This window comes from Rhinatrema bivittatum, chromosome 14, assembly GCF_901001135.1.
Source record: "Rhinatrema bivittatum chromosome 14, aRhiBiv1.1, whole genome shotgun sequence".
Lineage (NCBI taxonomy): Eukaryota > Metazoa > Chordata > Amphibia > Gymnophiona > Rhinatrematidae > Rhinatrema > Rhinatrema bivittatum.
Genome location: NC_042628.1, coordinates 73,308,287 through 73,325,927, shown reverse-complemented (window position 1 = coordinate 73,325,927; position 17,641 = coordinate 73,308,287). Strand labels below are relative to the sequence as shown.

The 17,641-nt window shown below is 43.0% G+C and overlaps 1 protein-coding gene across 1 annotated transcript in view; it reads right to left on the bottom strand.

Annotated features, from left to right (window-relative positions):
• GAPDHS (glyceraldehyde-3-phosphate dehydrogenase, spermatogenic) overlaps nt 1–17,346 on the bottom strand; it is a 57,988-nt gene extending 40,642 nt beyond the window's left edge. Inside the window, exon 1 of the mRNA XM_029576714.1 lies at nt 17,240–17,346. The gene's annotated coding sequence lies outside the window, so the exon portion shown is untranslated. The remainder of the gene's footprint in view (nt 1–17,239) is intronic.
• Between the last annotated feature and the right edge of the window lie 295 nt (nt 17,347–17,641).

Below are 17,641 nucleotides of genomic sequence, written 5' to 3'. Positions count from 1 at the left end.
TTAATGTTCTCTAGAGAGTCCTCTATGGGTAGAATTAGTTGACTATCGTCAGCGTAAATGTAGTGTATAATTCCTAGCCCTGCAAGTAAGTGGCATAATGGCAGCATGTATATGTTAAAAAGGGTCGCAGATAGGGCTGATCCCTGTGGAACTCCTGTTTTGAGATTAATTTTTTCTGATAATGTGTTGTTGATCTGAACTTGGAAAAACCTGTTTTTTTAGGTATGAACTGAACCATTTTAATGTTAGGCCATGTAATCCGATTTCTTCCAGTCTATTTAGTAGTATTTTATGGTTTACTGTGTCAAAGGCTGCCGATAGGTCAAGCATTAGTAGAATGTAGTGTTTACCACTATCAAAGCCTCTTAGAATGTTATCTGTTAGAGAGAGGAGCAGAGTCTCAGTGCTGTAGTGTTTTCGAAATCCGTGTTGAGATGGATACAGTATGTTATTGTTATCCAGGTGTTCAGCTAGCTGTTTCTGTACTGTTTCAGTTAGTTTAGCTATTAAAGGAAGATTTGATACTGTTCTGTAGTTTAGGTTAAGGGAATCACTGTTTTTTTTCTTAATTATTGGTTTTATTATTGCTCCTTTCAGTGTATCTGGCATTGTTCCTTCTTCTAGGGATAGGTTTATGATTTTAGTCAGTGTTTGGGCGACTGTGTTAGCTGGATTTCTTCAGTTCAATTGTAGGTATTGTGTCAATTTTGTGTGGGGTTTACATTTTTTAGCATCTGTTCCACTTCCATTTCAGATATCTCAGTGAAAGATGTCCATGGGTTGATGTCCCTTTTTTGCATTTTAATTTTTTGGTTGGCAGTGTTTGGAAGTTTCTCTTAGTTTAGTAATTTTGTCACTGAAAAATTTGGCGCTTTCATTACATTTTGTTTCTGGTAGGTTTTGTGGTGATTCTTGTTTGTCACTGGTTAGGTTTGAAACAATTGAGAATAGTGTTCTTGGATTATGTGCACATTTTTCAATTTTATTGCTGAAATATTCTCTTAACATTGAGTATTAGCTGTTTGTAGAAAGCTAGATGCTTTCTGGATTTAGATAGGTTCTCGGATGTTTTGTGTTTTCTCCATTTTCTTTCCAATGCTCCGAGAGTCCTTTTTGTATCTTTTACTTTTGTATTATGCCAGGGGTTATTTTGTCTTGCTTCTTTTTTCTGTATCAATTTGATGGGGTTTATTTAGTCAGCAATTTTTTTGGTTGTTTCTAACATGTTTCTGTGGCAGAACTGCTGTTGTTGAAATCAATATCTGTTAGTTTATCTTCTAGTTTGTCTTTGAGTTTTTCAATATTAAGGGTTTTGTTTGATTTGGGGTTTAAGAATTTTACGTCAGAATGAATAAGGAAATGGTCAGACCATGGAATTTGTGTGTATTCAGATTTGCAGTGTTCTAAATAATTGTGGTTGATGAAGGTGAGATCCAGTGAATGTCCAGCTTTGTGTGTTGGTTTGTTTGTTATTAGCGAGAAGCCTAATGCTGTCATAGCGTCTAATAGTGCTTGGCATGTGTTAGATAAAGGGTGGGCATCCATGTGAAGATTAAAATCTCCTAACACTATGGTTGGTAAGGAACTCAATTAATGGCGATATATTTAATTCTAGGAGGCTCGATGGGCAGTAGTTAAGGCATATTTGTATATTGTTGGTATCAAAACTGGCAATTTCATGATTTTGGGGGGTGTTATTTGGATGGGTTTACATTTAAATGTCTAAGAGGTGCATGAAGGAAAAGTACCAGCAAATATAGGGGATGAGAGGGAAGGAGGGGAAATTGTGCGAGCCATGTTTAACAGTATATAAAAGACTAATGCAAAATCAAAATGATGATTAGACTGGTACTGCCTGGTGAGCAGCTAATTCTGTGATACCTGGCTCAGTTTACTCCCTTAAGAAAAAACAAACAAACAATCTTGTTTCCTTTGGTTTCTGCTATCAAGTTTTGTATGTATAAAAACAAACCTGCTGGCAATTATAGATCTAAGCTACTTAATAAATGTTATGTTTTGAACCCGAAAGGCTGTTTTGTTACTGGCTTTGTGCCCTCTCTGGGGAGGAAACCAGGCGAGCTAAGTTCACATAAGCAATCTAACCACACTGTGGAGAGTGGACTAAAGCAAAACAGATTTCACAAACTGCTTAACTTCTCAAAGATTGACAGTAAATTTGTACATCAAAACAGCAGTGGGAAATAAAAGTATGACTGGAAAATCAAGTTCCAGCTTTACAGATATCTTCAATAGATACTTCAAGTTGAGCAACAGAAGCAGCTACGACTCACTTGCAGGCTGCTACAGCACAGTGTACTCCAGCACAGGGCACTGTTAACGTGCTAGCTTTACCCCTTATTCAGTAAGGGGTAATAGCGCATCGAAAACGTGCTGCCAACCCTCCCTAAACTAATAGCACCCGCAACATTCAAATGCATGTTGATGGCCCTATTAGTTATTCCCGCACGATTCAGTAGTTGGTAGTCTACTGCCACCCTCTGAGGGGAGTTACATGGAGAAATAAAAGGCATCTGGAGGAATGCGAAGGAATTCTAAAGCATAGTCTTACTGTATCACTTCTAGGACCCATTGGTCCAATATAATCTGGACCCACCTCTGATAAAAGTGAGACAGGTGCCCACCTATCTCCTGCACCAGTAGATGAGCACGCAAACCTTCGCTGAGAAGCTAGAGGTTCCACTTCTGAAGCCGCATCCTTCCAGGGCCTTCTGGAGCAAGAGGACCGAGGCTTACTGAAGGGATTAGGTATCTGAGAAGATGCCCCCCCCCCCCAATAAAGATGAAATTGCCTGTCTGAGTGTAGCCATTTGACTGAAAAGGATGTAAAGTCAGCTTCCTATCCTCTGGCAAACAAGGGACCTGGCCTCCCCCCTACACACATTCCATTTTCTCCAACTCACTCCCAATTAAAAGAGAACCCTTAAAGGGCAATCAGAGACTGAACTTAGCAATAATGTCTACCGACCAATTTTGCAACCACAGCTGATGTCTAGCTGCTATTATGAAAGTGACCCCCTCTGGCAGCAGCTCTCAGTTCCATTACCACTTTGCTATCAGAACCCACTCCCTCAGACTCCTGGGGGAGTCAGACTAGCTCAAGCCACTAGGGAACAAGCAGCAATTTGCAAATTCATTGCCATGGCCTCAAAGGCTTAAGGATAGCTTCAATCCTCCTATCCTGAGCATCCTTTAGAGCTGGCCCCTCCTTCCACCAGTATGGTGGTTTGCTTAGTAACATAACACATCAGCACATCCACCTTTGGGAAATGCAACTGCTCTTGCCTTTGGAACCAAGGGACACAAACCTGCCCCAGGTATGCCCTCCTTTAAAGCTTGCTTCTGGCACACTCCATTCAAGATCAATCAACTCTTGAATCGCATCCAGGAGAAGAAGAAACATGATTCCTTGTGCAGTGGGCCCAACATGGGGGTCCTTCTGTGCACTCTTAGAGTCACTCCCAGCCACAGCAAGCATCTTCAGAGCGAGATAATGCAACCCATCTCTATGAGAGAAACTGAGCAAAGTTCTGTGTAGCTCTAAATCTGGAGAATTTCCCCCTTCCTCAAGAGGGAAGAAACTCCAAATCAGTGTCATCTTGAGCCACGTCTTCACGATCAACGTTCAGGACCGCTGCACTGCAGTGTTTTTAAGTGGGGACCCTACGTTAGGAGGTATTACAGCCTCTGAAGGGCACCCCTGTAGAGGAGATCTATAGTCCCTGGAAAATTTTCACCCAAAGGCCCAAACCTGACTTCCTCCAAGTATCTCATAAAGATGTCTCTGCCAGTGGATCAACTGAAGAATGGGACACACTTGTGTCACCTACTGTCCCACTCCCCTCTGACTGAGGTGATGGACCAAAAGTCAGGAGGAGGCAAGTCACTGAGCCAGTACCAGTCACAGAAAACCCCAGCTGGCAAGCAGCACAAAATTGCTAAATGCTTAGACTTAGACAGTGGTGCCATGTTGAACCAGGTTTGTTGCATACCTCAATAAGATAAGTGCTTAAGTGCATACTCGAGTGCCCAACACACACTCAGCTAGGTGCCCACTGGCAAGCCGAAGTATGCACACAAGGCCACTGCATTATGCACAAGCAGACCTGCATATGCACGCTGTCACTACACACAGTTGTGCAATGAGAAGGCACAAACAAGAGCGTGCGATACCAAGCCTGGGCATGGGGCCTAGCCAAAGGCTGCTCAACCCACACCTCACTAAATTCCCCAGAGATGTGAGCGGGAGGATGTCAAACACCAATACTGAGGAAGGAAGACCCAGTAAGAACGAAATATGGAAAACAAAAAAAATATCTTAGTCTCTTTGCCTTTATTTTTTTTTTTTAAACCTGAGCTCAGTTCTCCCTGCTTGAAAGCAGGAATGGATCCCTGGCTACAGGGGGAGAGGGCAAAAGCCTTCATACCATCAAGCCTCTCAGCCTGCAACTAGCTTTTTTTTGTATGTCCATGCCAGAAAAGGACACTACACTCAAAGCATTCCACAGAGTGACCTACTGATAGCACTACAGGAGGCAAGTGGTGCTGTCCAGCTTCTCGTTTTCTCCTGAAATGCCTGTCCACCATCTGCTGGTAACAGAATACTGATGGGCCTGGGTCAGGGCAGGACTATATATCTGACGTCAGCTTTTACTCAATTGCCATCTGCTGGTAGAGGTGTATAACCCACTTGTGTTTGAGTGCAGAGGAAACAGCTTTTGTTATATGCAAAAATACAGATCCAGTCAGGCATGGCTAAAGGCAATCTGCTGCCGGAGGCAAGGGATGAGAGAGCACCTCTCCCTGTGCCACAAACCCACACCAAGGCACAGCATAGGTCAAACCACTGAGGCCAAGGTGGAAGGGCTCCCACTTGGGAGTCTGGCCCTTTCAGTGATTTGATATGTTGGGAAGGGGGGGAGAAGAGATAAGTGATGAGCACCAGTGATATTGCTAGGAAGCTGCCAGAGTCCTGGGAAAAACTGTTACCTGCCTGCCACCTTTCCCCAGTATCTACCCCCCTGGGGATAGGTGAATGGTGGAGGCCTGTGTATAGTGCACTCTCTCAAGCCAGTACTAGAGTATTAGATGCCCTAGATAAACCTTAAGCCAACCTTGCCAAACACACAACTTTATGTATGTATTTCAGTGTTTATTAACCACTTTCCTGACCCAGAAAGGGAGATAAAAATGTCACATGTTATATTTACATGCATGGCTATGGTACCATCCAGAAAGCCCTGCGAGAGAGACACCTGGACCTGTATATGAAGCATATTGTAACACACAAGTGTGGGCTGGCCCTCAAAGCCATGTGTAAACCAAATTACAAAATATGGTACAACTCCCATATCAAAATAGCATTAAGTGCCAGCACTCAAACAGCATCAACCCTACCTTTAAAAAGGCAACACTGCAAATATTACACCAGGCCAAAGAATACCAATACATCTCCTATTAGGAAAATAGAACAAGAGAGGCTGCTAGAGATCCCTACACAGGAACTACTGCCAGCAGAGAAGCAAGTTTGCTTGGCATAAACAGCCTTTGCCTTAGTTAGCAGGATGAATTAGCAAAGCTGTCTTGGGTGACATCCGTCAGCGCACTCTGCGGAGCTCCAAGCGGCAGAGCTTTGCTGCTCTGCTCATGCGCAGCAGTTCCCGCATGATCGACCAAAATAGAGTCTTCTCAGTTCATAACTGACTAGGGACTGTCCTGTGGGAGGTAGAGACTAACCAGGGAGGAGGGCAGGTACACAAGGCTAATTCATCCCGCTATCTACAGAACAAAACACTCTTTATGGTAATCAAACTTGCTTCCCATCCCCCCCAAATCAATAAGCAGGCTGAATTGGCCATGTTGTCTTGGAGTCCCAAGCTGAGGGTTGAAAGCACCCTAACCCCCTGCTAAGGATAAGGAGCATTTCTTTTATTTGCAACCAGTCCTTGTGTGGTGGTCTCTACCCCTCTTGGACAGAACTCAACACTGCTCAAAGCTGACAGCTGGGCTGTAAAAGTGTGTACAAATGACCACAATAGGTAAGCTTTTGAAGGGCATTATGGAGGAGGCAGTAGATCTGACTTAAGTGCCTAGATCCTACGGTAGTAGGCAAAGGTAGGGAGGCTGAAGAATAGAATTGTACACAGTCTGTGATCCAGTTTGATAGAGTCCACTTTGTAACTGCCACTCCTAGTTTATTAGGGTTGAAAGAAATAGAAAAACAGTTGTTGAGCTTGTCTATGGCCCTGCGTTCTTTGCTTGTAGTAAGCTAAGGCTGATTTACAATATAATGTATGCAAGATTTTTTCACATTGATTTTGATGTAGCTTGGGAAAGTGCAATTGACTAGTTTATATGAAAGACTGAGACCACCTTTGGGTGCGATCAGAAAACCACTGTGTCATGGAAAAAAAAACTGTAGGTAAGGAGACACGTGACCAAGGCTTGAAGATCACTCTCAGCATGCGGAAGGGATGACCAAGAATAAAAGATTTTCCATGTTAGGAACTTTAGTAGGGCTGTCTCTAGTTATTGGTGCCCTTATGAAAGCATCCTTTGAACCATGTTAATATCCCAGGAAGGGGTACTTGAAGTCTCCTCATGAATCTTGATATGAGCCGGTGTAGTGAAATGGAAAGCTTCACTTGACCATGATATGCGGTGATAGCACTTAGATGAACCCTGACCGAATATGTCTTTAGACCCCTCTGGTAAAGATGGGATAAGTAGTTGAGTAATTGTTTTGGAGGGCAAGTGAAAGGGTCAAGAGAGTGTTGACACTAATATGAGTAATGTCTCCATTTGAAGTTAGTTCTTACGATTCGATGGTTCCCTGGCAGAAAGCAGGATGCCCTGGATAGGTACTGGCAACAGTAATGGTGCTAGGCCCTTGCTTTCAACATCCATACCATGACATGCAGAGAGGAGTAAAGTAGATGTAGTAGGGTTCCCTCCTGTGTCAAAAGGTTTGGGTAAATGCTAAGACAGCGCTTCTCAACCAGTGTGTTGCGTGCTCCCGGTCTCTCCCGTTGCTCTTCCTTCCCTGCTGCTGTTGCCACCAGGCTATCAGCACATTCAAGCCCAGTGGGAACAGCAGCGGTGATAAAAGAAGCAGTGGCACCTGCAGTTGGCCTTTTCTTCTTCCCGTGCCCCCCCCCCACCCCCGTGACCTGGAACAGGAAGTGATACGCGGTGCGCGGGAAGAAGAAAGCCGTGCCATTTGGGAAAAATAGCAGTGGTGGCAGCAGCATCAGCCCCCAAGCAATTGAAGCAGCCGGTAATCAGGAAAGGAGACAGCAGCATGAGCCTCCCGCAGCAGATGGGATTCTTCTTTCTTGGCCTGTGGGGGCTGGAGAGAGAGCTGGTGTGTGTATATGTGAGAGACAATGAAAGCGACTGCTCAGGGAGATGACTGATGTGTATGAGAGAGTGTGAGACAGTCAGGGAGGTGACTGATTGTGTGTGAGAGAAAAAGCATGGAAGTGAGAAATCTGGGTATGTGAGAAAGCATGGGCCTAGGAAGCCTGGTGTTGTGGGGGTGTGTGTAAAAGAAAGCATGGGAGTGAGAAGCCTGTGTGTGCATGCATGAGAGAGAAAGACTGGTTGGTAAGGTGACTGTGTGAATGTGAGAGAAAATGTGATTCAGGGAATGAGAAGCCTGTGCATGTGGAGAGAACAAGCATGGGAGTGAGAGACTGGAGAGTGTGTGTGAGACAGAAAGTGATTATGAGAGTGAGAAGCCCATATATGTAAGTAGAACACGGGCGTGGGAAGCCTGTGTGTGTATGGCAAGAGAGAAACTATTCAGGAAGGTGACTGGTGTGTGTGTCAAAGACTGTTTGGGAGATGATTGGTGTGTGAGAGACAGAAACTGGTCATGGGGGCATGACTGGTATGGTGTGTGTGAGAGAGACATGGGCACTAAAGAAGAGGATCATGAGTGTAGAGCTTAGCCACTACTGCTGCTTCTGGTGTGTGCTACGGCCTGATGGAAAGGGAGTAGGAGAGCTGCTGGAGGGGGTAAGTAAAGGTGGCTTTAAGTTTATTTTTCTTGACTGCCATTTTAATTATTTAATATTATGTGATGTCTGCTTTTTTGAAATATTTTATTGGTGTTTGGAGAATGTTTAATAGTTTTTATGAGTTTAATTGTTGGATGTTATTCTGTTCATAACTGTTTTGAAACATTTATTCTGCTTATTAGTATAGTTTTACAATTATTTCTGTGTGGGGATCTATAGCAGCTTGGCTTGTTCTGTTTTGCTAATAAGAGGTGTATTGGTTTTTAGGACCTGATTTAATATTTGTAGTGTTGCCTTTTCATAGATAGGGTTGCTCCTGTTTGAGTGTATTCCATAATACAGGTGTAACTGTGTGCGGATTAGTTTATGTGCATTACTACAGATCCTGGGAGTATGTTAGGTCGGTTCTGTGTCTGTTACAGAGATATTTTACTAGCATGTAAGCGTTTGTATCAGTCTTTTATTTGTTGTGTTTTCTCAAGAGGACATGCATTGGTGGTAAACTGCTGTCTTTTCATAAGTAGGGCTGTTGAGCCTGGAAGTAGAAGGAGTTTGAGTTGCTGTTACTGAGATGACACCAGAACATCTTTTTTGTAGGGTGAGTTGTATGGGGAATGTCATAATTCTGCTTTACATCCATTATTGTGGGTCAGGGGGGTTCCCATGGATGCAAACTGTACTTTTACATCTAGCCCCATGATGATCATGGGTCAGGGTGTCATGCATGTGAGAACCATCTGTCAGGTGTGTCCCGACAGAAAAAAGATTGAGAACCACTGCTCTAGGAGATTGTATTGACAGTTGAACTAGATAGGCATACCAAGGCTATCAGAATCATCTCTTCCTCAACCTGGATACATTTCTGTATTGTGTGATTAGGGGGAATTGGAGGAAAAGCGTATAGAAGACCTGACGACTATGACAGAAGGAATGCCATCTTGCAAGACTGTTGCAGCTGGGTAGCACTGAGCAAGAACGCTGCAGTTTCTTCTTGTGTTCAGTTGCAAAGAGGTCTAGCCAAGATGTACCCTAGTGGTAGAAGATGTTTACTATTTGTTGGTCCAGAGACCACTCGTGTGGATGGAAAATTCTGCTGAGTCTGTCCACCTATGTCACGTGAAGGTTGATGGAGCAAGTGCCTGCCTAGTCCCATATCAGAACTGGCTCTTTGCACAGCATTAAAGAACTGGACCCTCTTTGCTTGTTTGTGTAAAAAATAGCTACTTGGTTGTATGTGTCTCATTACTGTTTTCCCCTTGAGCAAATGCTTGAATGCCACCAGGGCATGGAGACTTGCTCTGAGCTCTAACAATTTGATTTGCAATGGTGTCTCCTGCCCTGATCACTGGCCTTATATTGGAGGGGATGAGCTCCCCAACCCTGGGAAGACATCCATCATGAGGATCAGTTGAGGTGGGAGCATTTGCAGAGGCGCTCTGATCCACAGGATTTCTGGATTCATCGCTGAACCAGTGAGGAGGATCCTGAGGAAAGCCACAGCTCATTTCATGAAGACTCAGGGCAGATGAGAACCCAAAAGAGGAGCACATGTATTAGTAGTGAATGTCTTCTGCGTGTTCACACATGAGCTCAGTCACCTACCTCCCCCCCCCCCCTTTCATTCCTTCCAATCTTACTCCCCTGCCCCATCTTAGAACATAACATGCCATACTGGGTCAGACCAAGGATCCATCAAGCCCAGCATCCTGTTTCCAACAAAGGCCAAACCAGGCCATAAGAACCTGGCAATTACCCAAAAACTAAGTCTATTCCATGTAACCATTGCTAATGGCAGTGGCTATTCTCTAAGTGAACTTAATAGCAGGTAATGGACTTCTCCTCCAAGAACTTATCCAATCCTTTTTTAAACACAGCTATACTAACTGCACTAACCACATCCTCTGACAGATTCCAGAGTTTAATTGTGCGTTGAATAAAAAAGAACTTTCTCCGATTAGTTTTAAATGTGCCACATGCTAACTTCATGGAGTGCCCCCTAGTCTATTATCTGAAAGAGTAATTAACCGATTTACATCTATCCGTTCTAGACCTCTCATATCCCCCCTCAGTCGTCTCTTCTCCAAGCTGAAAAGTCCTAACCTCTTTAGTCTTTCCTCATAGGGGAGCTGTTCCATTCCCCTTATCATTTTGGTTGCCCTTCTCTGTACCTTCTCCATCACAATTATATCTTTTTTGAGATGCAGCGACCAGAATTGTAAACAGTATTCAAGGTGCGGTCTCACCATGGAGCGAAACAGAGGCATTATGATATTTTCTGTTTTATTCACCATTCCCTTTCTAATAATTCCCAACATTGTTTGCTTTGACTGCCACAGCACACTGAACCGACGATTTCAATGTGTTATCCACTATGACACCTAGATCTCTTTCTTGGGTTGTAGCACCTAATATGGAACCTAACATTGTGTAATTATAGCATGGGTTATTTTTCCCTATATGCATCTCCTTGCACTTATCCACATTAAATTTCATCTGCCATTTCGATGCCAAATTTTCCAGTCTCACAAGGTCTTCCTGCAATTTATCACAATCTGCTTGTGATTTAACTACTCTGAACAATTTTGTGTCATCTACAGATTTGATTATCTCACTCGTCGTATTTCTTTCCAGATCATTTATAAATATATTGAAAAAGTAAGGGTCCCAATACAGATCCCTGAGGCACTCCACTAGCCACTCCCTTCCACTGAGAAAATTGTCCATTTAATCCTACTCTGTTTCCTGTCTTTTAGCCAGTTTGTAATCCACGAAAGGACATCGCCACCTGTTCCATGACTTTTTACTTTTCCTAGAAGCCTCTCATGAGTAACTTTGTCAAACGCCTTCTGAAAATCCAAATACACTACATCTACCGGTTCACCTTTATCCACATGTTTATTAACTCCTTCAAAAAAGTGAAGATTTGTGAGGCAAGACTTGCCTTGGGTAAAGCATGGCTGACTTTGTTCCATTAAACCATGTCTTTCTATATGTTCTGTGATTTTGATGTTTAGAACACTTTCCACTATTTTTCCTGGCACTGAAGTCAGGCTAACCGGTCTGTAGTTTCCCGGATCGCCCCTGGAGCCCTTTTTAAATATTGGGGTTACATTTGCTATCCTCCAGTCTTAAGGTACAATGGATGATTTTAATGATAGGTTACACATTTTTACTAATAGGTCTGAAATTTCATTTTTTAGTTCCTTCAGAACTCTGGGGTGTATACCATCCGGTCCAGGTGATTTACTACTCTTCAGTTTGTCAATCAGGTCTACCACATCTTCTAGGTTCACCGTGATTTGATTCAGTCCATCTGAATCATTACCCATGAAAACCTTCTCCATTACAGGTACCTCCCCAACATCCTCTTCAGTAAACACCGAAGCAAAGAAATCATTTAATCTTTTTGGCTCAACCCCTCCCTTTTCTTCCTCACTCACCTCCACCCTGTTTTTCTCCTACTGGTAGTACACCATTCAGAGCAGCTTGCAGGGTGTGTGTATGGGAACCCCACCACCACACTACCATATAGATCTTTATAAATAAATCTTCATGCTAGTGAAAGTAAGAACTGTCAGAACCTCAAGTGCACCGCTGCATGGGTCTTGCTCTATCCTGCTGATGGGGCAAAGTGCTACAACCACTGTGTTTGAAGGTAGGGGAAGCATTTTCTGCAACCAACATTTTGTCTCAAGGCAGCCACCCTACCTCATTATATAACCACCCCTGCAGCAAACTTACCTCAACAGCTTCTACAACAGAAATTCAGCATGTACTCACATATACATGGTCTTAGCATACTCCCTGAAGCTTCCCCCTCCCAGTCCAGGCCTTGTTTTTTTTTGTTTCCCTCTCCAGGGTATCGTCCTTTGGCCTGGGTACCCCTTAAGGTAGGCCTCATTAAATAATTAGACCTGATCCTTTAAGGCAGGGGCCAAAACCATCCCTTGGAGCCCTGCAGCCCGTTAGGTTTTCAGTTTAATGAATATGCATGAGAGTTGCATGCACTGTCTTCAATATATGCAAATCTCATATATATTCTTCATTGGGATATCCCAAAACTGAATACATCTCTTCCAGCCACAAACCAGTTTGAATATCCCTGCTTTGAGGAGTTCTAGCATATACACCCCTTCTCCTCTAGCTATACAGAATTATGCAAGAGCCAATATTGCTATCAGCCCTACCTCAAAGGATATAAAACCCTTAATGTATTTAAGACTGCTAAATGGACAAGCTCCTGGAGGAAGAATCCATTAACCATTAAGGTGGAGTTGCAAATCCACTGCTTATTCTTGGGATAAGCAACTTGGAATTTATCTACCCCTTGGGATCCCACTAGGTACTTGTGATCTGGCTTGGCCATTGTTGGAAACAGGATACTGGGCTTGATGGACCTTTGATCTGACCCAGTATGGCAAGTCTTATGTTATATTATATGAAAAGTGAGCAAAAAATTGTTTTGTAAGCCAGTACAGCAAGGATCTCCAAACTGTCAGCGCCACAGCTCAATCTGGCTTTCATTTGCATAGAATCCAGGTAGTGCATAAAAAAAAGAAGCTACACCACACAGACACACACACACACAACCCACATGCATATTCTTTGTGGAAATCCTGAAAATCCAACTGGATTGAAGCCCTTGAGGACTGTGTTTGGGAATCCCTGCAGTAGAATAGGAACATTCATATATAAATACAAAACCAAAGTTTAAATGAAAAATATTCAAAAAAGACCATTTAGGAAGAGTAATGTCCATAGCTTCTGAAGAAATCCATTAATATAAGCAGTGCCATTTTTTCCTTGGTAATGGAACAGGTAGCAAGATACCACGTATCCTAATCTTGACATCACAAATTAATACAATTTAAAAACAAAAAACACCTCTTAAGATCAGGGCTGAGCAAAGTTCTAAGAGTCTGAGCTCACAGCTACTGTTTATACAATTACAACCGGAAGGAATGGCCCGATAGGCTCAAGAGAGCTGCATCTCTGGATAGCATCACCTCCTGCCGCAGGAGCAAATTTATGTTACGGAAGAGTGATACTACAGAGGGCACATACACCTGCATTTTTTGACGACCTGCTATCTTACAGCAGTCTAACCATGTGAGTCCCTGCTTCTAGTCAGACAGCAGAGACTTAAGCATAAATTATTTTGAACAGTGAGAAAGCTCATCCAGCCTGGGCCTGCAGTATCCAGCACAGAAGTTGCCTTTTTTCTGCAGAAAGACGGCATCCCTGACAGATGCTGCAGGAGTCTCTCCATAAAGACATGGAGGTCAAATAGCTGTATTTTTCATTGTGCATGGCTGCCATCAAAAGACCTGAATTTCTACTTTACCCAGTTTTAAAAACACTTAAGCAAATTCCAATTTAAGATGAAATATCAAGTTTGCAAGATTCCCAATATAATTAGTCAAAATTATCCAGGAAAAAAAAAATGTTATCTACAAATTCATAAGTCCACCATTATTCTAATGAGTGCCACTATCCAAAAGTAATAAAAATATGAAGAAATGCAAAACCTAGTGTAGGTATACAATTCAATAACTGAGAGATAATGCAGGGAGATGAAGGAGTAGATGAAGGTGGTGAGGGAATGCCCAACTGCACAACCTTGTCACCCAAGAAAAAAAATAAGCTTAACTGCCCAGGTTCAAAAAAAGGTAGGAAACGTTTTAATATTTAACCTTATTCAAGGAAGTTTTACTAGAACAAGGCACTTAACTGAAGTACTCTCCCTCTCAGTAAGAGAAACTGTTGTCTTTTCTGTGCAGCTTCAGCAACAGCAGGAAACTCAGTTTACGTTAACAGCGCCTGACAATGCTTGAAGGAAAATCTCAGAATCTACTATAAGATTCCAAAGCCAAGGAATTAGAGTAATACATTCATTGACATAGAGTAATACATCCATTGACTAAAAGAGTCAATAGGTTCAAGGTATCCTTGGATATTGGGGAATGCTCAAGTTGACCCACTTCAACTATCTCGCCAATATATGGAGGCAAATCAAATGCCCTTTCAATTGGAAGGATCACGATATCTCCATAAATAAATGCTGATAAAGTGCAGATTATGGCACCTCACAGAGTTTTCCAAATGTAAGCTTAGAACCAGTGTCCTTGGCCTCTTCAGCCTCAGCAACTTTGACTTTCCACAGCATCAATTATCTGGATTCCTTGACCATTTACTTTACCCTCTAATGGATTTTTATCCACTATTTACGCAATTTGTCCAAAGTCTTGCCCAAGCTCCACATTTGGCCCTGCAAATCTCCAACGTAAAACTTAGAAGGTTGCGCCAAGTGGAAGCTATCCCCGATGCTCCCCGTATAGCCGAGCTGCTCAATACCTGCCGTCCTTCGATATCTCTTAAGAATGGCGACACAGCGATCTCCCATGTACAAGTTAACAGCAACCACAGAGCTTCCTCCTCCACTTCCCCTGTCAGCATTGCTAATCTCACTGCAGCAAACGACAGACACCAGATCTTGGGAGGCATAGAAAGTTCTTCCTGCCACGGGAGGTTGTCTCATTGTCACGGCAGTAACAGGCTTCAGAAACTCTTGTTGTGCATAGACTACACTAGGGTGCCATCTTGCTAACATTTCAGAACCGTTTCTAACGTCTTCTGCAGGACTGTTCCCTTCCCTAGGTTTAGAGCATTTTGCAAGGCCGATATTTGTCAGCAGAAACTCAATCTGAGAACTAGTTTAGCAAGTCCTGGATAGCTGTGCCATTTTCTCCTTAAATGAGGATGTGTTGCAGCCAGGTGCAAAATATTTAAATATTCAAATTGCAGAGACATAGGGATAAAAACATTGGGATTATGTAGGAAGAATCCCAAACCTTAATCTACTGAGCTGCTCCTCAGCCACTGCATTGACTTTGTGAACCCCTGTGTGCATATTCATGGTCAAGTCCTTAATCTGACCTCAGCTTTGGGATGAGGAGGAAAAATCCCAGGTGCCTAAAGTTTGACTCTAAGCACCCAGTGCAACATCAGCTGTGTCCTGCAAATGAAGCAGCCAAGGACCCACTTCTTCCCTGGCCAGTGCAGGCACATCCACAGTGAGCAGACAGGAACAGACTGCGAACACAGCTTCTCCTCCGCAATACTGCATGCTAGCCTTGAAGGTAAGCGGGAGGAAGAGGAATAGCAGCCTGGATAGGTGCTCCTAGTCTCATTGGAGATTTGTGGGACATTTCCCATACAACTAGCCCTGAAGAGACCATTGTCTGAAATGGAAAAAAACTAGGAGGGAAGGTGGAAAAAAAAGCTTTGCTTATATTCATATTTTAATGCACAATTCTTACAATATCCATATTACAAGCTTGCTTTATCCTTTAATTGTAAAGGATCAGTATTTAGGTTCTGTGCACCTCCCAGCATGTAGCATCTAGGAGTCTGTTTAACTAAAAAACAAAAAATAAAATTTGGTCCATACTTACAGCAGCAATTACTGTTAACAGAAGGCCTGGAGGATTACAGTTCCTGAATGTAATCCACTTTGAAGTGCAAAGAGTGGTATATAAAATAAAAGCCTGCAGAGCACCAGCTACCACCATAAACAGCTTGCTGGGCAGACTCAATAGATGGTCTTTATCTGCAGTCTTATGTTACTATATGGCACTGCAGCTTCAGGTACTATTTTTATTTATTTATTTATTTATTTAGAGTTTTTATATACCGGCAATCATGAAAACATATCTTGCTATGTTGTCCCATATCTTGCTATGTTGTCCCATCTTATTAATAAGTTGTATAGCATGTGCTTTAATAGAAGGCAGTATTTAAAGAATACTGTATAGTAGCACTTGTGAGTGCACCCCCATTAGGATGTACAGTAATAAGAAACAGGGTTTATTTCTTTAAGGGCAATACAATTTTGTTCAAGGACCTTTTTCAAGTGGCACAGCGAACAAACCCCTCACACTTTATATTTGTAAAGATAAGGTAACATTATGTTCACATCCTAGTTTCCTCCTCTTCATTTTACTTTAAGAGTGATTTGCCTTGGTTTTGTGTAGCAGTAGTAAGCTAAATTGCTTGCCCAACACTGATCTAGCTGGCCTCAATATATATATAGTGTAACTTTTACACAAACCCAGTAAATATATATTCTACACTATTTTTAATAGTTATGTCATACTTGTCATTTGAAAGTTGACTAGGGCCAATTGGCCAGAATCAGAACTTATTCTGCCTTTCAGGCACTTCAAAGTGGATTTCATGCAGATACATTATGTATTTCCCTGTACTCAGATGCACTAAAGCTTATTTTCCCCTATTTTGTGTCTATGGGAACACAGCTCAGTGAATCAGGCCTTAAGTTAGTACCTATGGCAATGGAGGGTGCGCTGACCAGCTCAAGGTCACAAGGAGTGGCAGTCGAACCCTGGCTACTCTTCCACTGAGCTGAGCCTACAATGTCTCTCGCCCATAACAGCATCACTTATAAGATTTATAAAGTGAAGTACTTCAAAATTGTTTTTTTCCTAATCTTCACTAGGATTTGCTACAGAGTAAAAGGTAAGGATTGTATGCATTCCCACATATCTTGCCCCTGGCTACAGCTTTAAAGTCCTAAGCTTACAGAATGAGCAAGTTGTACTTCTACCCCCCTTTTCAAGGTAAAGCGGAGTAACAATTACTGATCACACTATCTATGCAAAACGAAAAAAAAATCTGTTTTTTTTTTTAAATGCATTTGCCATCTTTCGTGCTTGAAAAGTAGTGTTTTCCTTTCCAGCCATAAATCTCACAGCCCCATCCAGCTGCGATCGTGGGAGCTCTCCCCCGCCCCGCATCCACCCACCCGCCCTTTGCCTCCCCTCCCCCCGTTCGCAAGCTTCTATGAATGAGCAGAATGGAGGAAGATAATAGAAAGGGGAAGGAGAGGAGCAGTCGCGCGTTACTGGCACCCCCCTCCCCCACAATACCTTTAGGGTGCGCTTTCTCCTCCCTAGAGCTAAAACCACTTTTCAAGAACCGAGCAGCAGAAAAACGCATTCGTTTAACCCTCTCAAACCCGTTTATGCAACACTAATCCCAACATTTAAACGCGAGAATAACTAAATAAATTAAAAAAAAACAAACCCCCACAATAATATCAGCCGTGCGAAAAATTACCGAAACACAAAAAAAAATAAAATCAGGGCCTTTATTGTTTAATAACAAAGAAACCAGTATTTCACCTGCTAGATTCCAGCGACGACTCCGCAATAAGAGGAGGGAGGGGGCGATGCCGGCTCTTATAGTCAGCTCCCGTGACGTCACGCCCCCTTCCCCCCTCCCCTCCCCCGGTCGCTCTGGAACTGCCGCAATGGAGGCGCGGGCGCGCGCCTGTCTCGCCCGTCGAGCATCCTCGAGTACGCCGCAAGGGCAAGGCAGCTTTGCAGGTGAGGAGACATCGCAAGGGATTCTGGGGGATGGAGTTCTTTTTTTATATTAGGGCAGAGGTGGCCAATTCCGGTCCTTAAGAGCCAAAACAGAGCAGGGTTTCAGTATATGGACAATGTATGAAAATCTATCTTGTGCACATTCATTATGGATATCCTGAAAACCTGGCCTGTTTGCTGCTCACGAAAACCAGAGTT